The sequence below is a fragment of the Zingiber officinale genome, chromosome 2B, assembly GCF_018446385.1.
Source record: "Zingiber officinale cultivar Zhangliang chromosome 2B, Zo_v1.1, whole genome shotgun sequence".
Classification (NCBI taxonomy): domain Eukaryota; kingdom Viridiplantae; phylum Streptophyta; class Magnoliopsida; order Zingiberales; family Zingiberaceae; genus Zingiber; species Zingiber officinale.
The window spans coordinates 63,048,732-63,055,607 of NC_055989.1; the positions used below are offsets into that span (position 1 = coordinate 63,048,732).

The 6,876-nt window shown below is 40.4% G+C and overlaps 1 non-coding gene across 1 annotated transcript; it reads right to left on the minus strand.

The window, feature by feature from the left end:
- Positions 1-6,169: 6,169 nt before the first annotated feature.
- LOC122049867 lies at positions 6,170-6,276 on the minus strand. The gene has a single exon (XR_006131117.1). It is a non-coding gene; the product is annotated as a small nucleolar RNA R71 (small nucleolar RNA).
- Between the last annotated feature and the right edge of the window lie 600 nt (positions 6,277-6,876).

Genomic DNA, 6,876 nt, shown 5'->3' on the forward strand with positions numbered 1-6,876 from the left:
AGTTCCATGTCGAGGATCTTGGGAAAGCATTGATAGCTTTCATTATGATGTCCCGGTTGGAGAGTTTCTCACCTACACTTGTTAGTCCACTTAAGATTTCTTTAAATTTAGCATGAAGTGTAGATACCTTATCTCCCTTCTCAAGCTTTACATTGTTGAGTTGAGTTCGGAGGAGATCTCTTCTTGCCAATTTAGCCTCCGATGTGCCTTCATGAAGCTCCACTAGCTTCTCCCACAACTCCTTGGCACTTGAGTAGGTTCCAACTCTTGTTACTTCTTGTTGGGGAAGAACATGTAGTAGATGATGGATGACTCTCGAATTTGCTTGATGTTCTTCCCTTTGTTTCTTGCTCCACCTTGTTTTCTCAAGTATCTTGTTGTCTTGATCCCTAGGTACTTCGTAACCATTTTCCATGATTAGCATAATATCAAAATCGGTTTTGAAGAATACCTCCATTTTCTTCTTCCACCAAGAGAAGTCTCCTTCGAATTTGGGTGGATGAATGTTTGAGCCGGCCATTTGATGATTTCGTTCTTCTTGGCGATTAGTCCGTTGAAGAGCTTCCTTGCTCTGATACCAATTGTTGGAGGATCGGTGGCCGGCTTGAAGGGGGGTTGGATAGCTAGGCCACCCCCAAATCGATTTCTTCTCTACACACGTTAGTTCAAGCGGAAATATAGAAACTAAAAACAAAGAAACACAAACGAGAATACAAACGCTAACATGCTCGATGTAACGTGGTTCGGAGATTGCTTACTCCTACTCCACGACGTGTCCTTGAGGTGGACGAGCCCTTGATCCTTTGGTGGATCAATCCTCGGCAATCTCCGGCTAAAGCTTCTCCTTCTCGGTGGAGCAAACCTCTCACAAAGTTCTCTTCCTCTTTACAAGATGAAACTTAGGGTTAGAAGGAAGAGAGTTGGCTTGGAAGCTTTGGGCAAGATTCAGAAGGTTTACAATGAGTATCAGTAACCCCTTCAATGCCCCAAAGCTCCCCTTAAATAAGAGGAAAGAGTTGATCACCAATCAACTCAAACCCTGACACCAGTCGACTGGTCCATGCACCAGTCGACTGGTGCTAGCCGTTAGGCAACACCAACGGCTCTCTTTAGAGCCCGTTTTCTGCCAACGGTCATGTACCAGTCGACTGGTCCCCTTAGTCGACAAGCATAGAATGCTTCTGTGCATTCTGTGAAGCTGGATCAGTCGACTGGTCTCATGACCAGTCTACTGGTCCCAGTACATTCACTCCTCTCATCCTTTCCGGAGTCGCTTTTGAAGTCCTCTTCCTCGGCCTTCGTCCCTTAGATGCACCTGAGCCCGCGGCTCCTCTCCGTGCCATCCTTCACGCTACCTTGAAGTCCACTTCCTTCGGCTCCACTCCATTGCTCCTCGTCCGCGCGGTCCCTCGGATGTCTTCCACACCATCCTTCACCGACTCAACGATCTGAGCCCTTGGATGAGCTTCCTGAACTTGGTCACACCAAGTCCTTATGTGTTCCACCAAGTCTTGCATGACTCAAACACATATCAAATACATATGAAAGCCTAACTTAAACTCTTTGACACACACATCAAAACCTAGGTCGATTGCACCAACACATAAGATGTGTGAAATTGCTAGTGTGCAATGTAGAGAGAGGAAGGAGAATATCTGAGGCGGTGGGATTTGGTTCATGGAATTGCGGAGGGCTTTCCGATCCTGTGATCGCTCTTCCGACAGCGAGTTTTGCCATTGCCGATTGCGGATCTGCGGGAGATCGCTGTAAGTTTTTACCGCTTTAATTTAATTCCTCTTTCATGCATTTAGAATATATCTACAAAAATTCCCTAAAACTAGTGGGTCAAAAGCTCCTTGAGGTCTTCCATTCTCAAGGGACATCCTCCAAGATGAGTTACTAGGGCACTTTTGGATATTGTAAATCAAGGAATATAATTATACTACAGACCTCGAGGATCATATCTATAAATTTGAGAATGTCTCTTTATTACATCAGTATATGGATGGTGTCAAGTGTCAAATTTTCTTGACCACACTCTCAGGTTCGATGTAGAGGTGGTTTAGTCAAATCCCTGCTTCTTCTATTTAGACTTTTGAGAAGTTTAAAGTTGTCTTCATGCAGCACTTTGCAACCAGCCAAAGTTACCAAAAAAACCTACATGATTTGTTTGCCCTTAGATACAAATTCAAAGAATCCTTGAAATAATATTTACAATAATTTAATCAAATGGTTATGGTCACTCTCCTGGTCACCCTAGAAGTGCAGGTTAGTGATTTCTCGCAAGGCTTGATCGATTGAGATTTTTTTTTTCTGGTCTTTGGTAAAAAAACCCCAACCAACTTTGAAGGATTACAAGTTTGGGCACTTAAGTATATTCAAGTTGAGAAAGCCCAGTCTGGTAAAAAAAAGGAAGCCCTGACTCTTGCTCCCGTCCCCACTCATTCAAATCATAGAACCCCTCCTCCACCCTTATGAAATTGAGAGTTCATGAATTAAAAGGGAGAAAAGGTGGTATAGGTGGTGGAAATAGTCCCTACTCTTGTTCCTGAATCTGGTAGAAGGTCCCCTGAGGTAACTCATCATTGTGCTTATCATCAATCGAGTATTCATTCCATTAAGGATTGTCAACAATATGTGAGGGAATTGAAATGAGTGGTTGATTAGCGTAATGCTGATCAAAGTGGGCCAGTAAAAGAAAGTCTCCTGAACCCTATAGGATTGAAATGAATGAGAGAAGGGGGGGGGGGGGGTTAAATCTCGTCTTAAAACTTTTTTTTCGATTTTAAAAACTTGTCGGAAAACTAAGTATGCAGCGAAAAATTTATGTATGAAAAGCATAGTGGAAAATAAGTATGCGAGTTTGTTTTACTTAGTTTGAAGTCTTCAATGACTTCTACTCCAATGCCCACGATCCCTTTAACTGTATCGATTGGATAATCCACTAAATTCTTCTCCAAAAACCTTTGGACAAAGAGGTCGATTACAAAAATGAGGAAAGTATAACAATCTACATTTTCCTAAAGAAGTATAACAATAACTAAAACATAATTTTACCAATACTTGTTGTAGTTGTAGTTTGTAGCTCGTGGTCGGTGTTGCTCTGACTACATCAGTTGGGCATAGCAGGGTCGCAGCATAGCAGTAGCAAAGAGACGGTGCAATAGAATGATTGAAAAAGCTTGTCCAGAGGTTGTGTAGAAAGAGCTAGCCAAACCCCTCTTTTGTACTATATTGGAGGCGCCTCCAATGACCCAGCACGCCTCCATTCGAGCTGATCTGATCCGAACTCTTCAGACTTTATCCTTCTGGAGATGCCTCCAATCATTTAAGGGCGCCTCCATTGTCATCCGAGGTGCCTCCAACCAACCTAAGGTGCCTCCAACAGCTAAAACTTCATCCGCGAAGTTTATCTATATGGAGGCACCTCCATACATCCAGGGCGTCTCTAGTGCCTCACTAGGGAGTCTCCAATTAGCTGAGGCACCTCAAGCACTATTCATCCAAACTTCAATTTTACTTTAAGCTCCTATTAAAATTTGTTAGTTTAAATAATAAAATTACTTACAAAATAGAGTTAACACGGATACATAAATTAATTTATGAACTAGATCTTGTCTTACCATGACTAGAATTTAGTCTTGGTCTTAACTTAGATTTCTAAAATAGATTTAAGTTGGATCAGCACCTACAATCCCACTAGGACTCACCATTATTAGATCTCTCTTCTCGAGTGACTTACATTACTTACCATTTGTATAATCATTTGACTTGTCGCCTGATCCACCAGGTCTTCCTACTAGATGTCCCATTTGAACTTCAGCTAGTTCTCAGATTCTGTAGACCCAACTAGACCTCCTACAAGATATCAAGTCCTCTCTTGACCTATCTATACTTTTTGCCAGTTATCAGATCCTCTTGACGAAATTGGACTTCATCCTGTTGTTAGGTGATAAGTGTGAAGTATATAGGGCTTTCAATGTGTTTTCATACTACATTCGACCTACTTTTATATGCATGATTTGAGATAATTTGATTTGATGTTTCATTTTCATGATTGGATGAGAGGAGCAAAAATTGGAGCAAAATGGGGAGTGAAATAACCAAGCTAAGGAAGCCTTGTTCTGCCACGGGTGGTCATGCCCAGTGGCACAACCCGTGGTAGCTTTGGCTACCCCATTACAGGTGGCCTTGGGCATGCCACATGGTGGGTTCCCTTCCATGATTCGGCCATGGCCAGTGGCATGGCTTGTGGTAGTTTCACCCGCCTCACCATGGGCGCCCATGCCTCACGGCACGAGTCATGCCCCACTATATCTAGATCTCCTGCGCATGACACAGTCACCTGTGCCCAGTGGCACGGGTCGTGCCACGCATTTGATTTCATCCCCTATAAAAGGTGATTCACCCATGGAATGGGGGGGGGGGGGGGGCTTGGACCAGGGGACTTCATCCCTCTCCTTGTAGGGTTTTCCCCTCTTAGGGAAATCTTAGAGGCTCCGTCTTCACTAATCATCCAGATCCATCCATCTCTGGAACAAGGAAGCACTCTGAAGACAACTGCAATCTCCTCGATAAGCATGTCTTTCTTCTTTATCTCATGCTTTATTGTAAGAATACTTCATATTGTGTCTTTGGATTGTAAATCCTTTACAATAGAGTAGATCTCTAGATTCTAGGAGTTAAGAGTAGTTATAATGTGATGTAATGTATAAACTATGTATTTGGATATTTTTTTGCGCTATGATATGCTTATTGACATGTTCTATGTGTGTTGTACCTTGTATGTGTTTGAAAAAATATGTGTGATGTCACTCATGTAGATGTAAAGTTTTGTTCACCATCTAGAGGAGGTACTTTGAATTGTATAATCAGGGAACCCTATGAAAGAGGATATCATTACTTTCTACGGCATCTCAAAACGGAGGGCAATTCCCTACAAGGGAAGCTAATTGTGAGTTTTCCCCATATTAATGTTAGGAAGTGATTTATGTAATCTAGTGATTATATGATAGGGGGGGGGGTCCTTAGTGACAAAGGGTGACCCTTTAACCGGACTTTCTAGGTTACCTCTTCTACTTAATATCATTAATCTATCATCAGAAAGTACATTAGATAACTCTAGTGAATGTATGACTGGGGGCCTTAGGGTAACCCTTTAACCGGACTTTCTGGAGTTACTTGTTTACTTAATGATGTTAGTACTTGGGTAAACTCTCTAGTATGATCTTCACAGAGTTGTGCTGGACTTAAGTTAGATACCCTACAAGAATGTAAGCATGGAGTTAGAAAGATGAACAATTCATCGGGACATTAACTAGCATCATAATGAAACTAAAATCCTAGATTCATCCCCAAATCTAACTTTACCTTCTCTCTCCGTTCACTTGTGTTCACACTCTTTCCCTCTATCTTCTCTCTCTTTCTCTCTTTTTCCTTCCCTCACTCTTCTCTCAATTCCTAGTTTCCAAGCGCTCATGAACCGACCTTTGAACATCTAGATAATTCACCATACGAATTTAATTAGTACTTAATTAACAGTCCCTATGGATCAATATTTTATTACTTAATGACACAATCATGCACTTGCTATTTCCCACATTAAGTTTTTGGCACTATTATCGGGGACTATTTTGATCAACATTAGTTGCTTAACATATGAGTTACTTTATACTTGTTAATAGATTTTTCATTTACTTATCTGATTTTATTTCTATATTTTTCTTTCTTGCAATTTAAATTCTATATTTTAGTTTTTGTAATAATTATATTTTTATTAGATACAATAAGCACTAATATGTCAAGTAGGCCTCTAGGAGAATTTTTTGTACCCATTTTTGTAAAATTTAGTTCTCCCATTGTGCAACCTCAGATTGAAGCAGACAACTTCCAACTAGACCCATAATTAATCATCATGATACAATATCTCAAATTTAGAGGAGAAAATTCAGAGAACCCATACTTGAACCTTGAGGTATTTCTTGAATATTGTAACATGGTGAACTCTGAAGGAGTTTTAGCAAATGCTATTCATTTGATGACATTCCCTTTCAGTATCAAAGAAAAAGTAAGAACTTGGTTTTATTCTCTCCCTTCACAAGGCATAACAAGTTGGGAACAATTGGAGCAGCGATTTCTGAATTATTTTTCCCCTCCAAGCAGAATGATGTACATGAGGAATTACATCATAAATTTTGCTCAGGTAGATGGAGAATCACTATTTGAAACATGAGACAGATTCAAAGGTTTATTAAGATAGTGTCCTCATCATAAGTTGGAAAGATGGCTGACAATGCATATATTTTACATGGGGATTTCTTTCTCGAGTAAGAGATTTTTGGATCCAGCTACAAGAGATTCTTTGATGAATAAAAGTTTGGATGAAACATATACATTAATTGATCTAGTGACAACCAACCTCTTAGAATGATCATGTGAAAATTTATTGATGTCTTCCTTGAGAATTTCAAAAATGTGAGCCATGAATACAAGTGTGCCAGTTAAACAAGATGAGTGCAACCACCCAAGGGCTCTGAAAATCATGAGTCATAGAATGAGAGGTCCAAACAGTGCTTCCCTTCCACCCAACTAAAGTCTAGTGAATATTGTAATACTTCTTAGTTGAGAACTGACAAAAATCTTAAAGAACTTTTGGAGAATGTCGGTTATAGAAAAAAGGAGAATTACAAAAGAGAATTAGAAAATCTAATCCCCACCTCTCCAGAAGAGATCTATAGGCCACTGGTACCTTTCCCTCAGTGACTAATGCAGTCAAAGCTAGACAAGCAAATTGAACCTCCACCACTTAGTAAAAAGGAGACTGAGGATAGGAATCAGAAATCCACTCTAATGATGCAGCAGAATACATTTGAACAA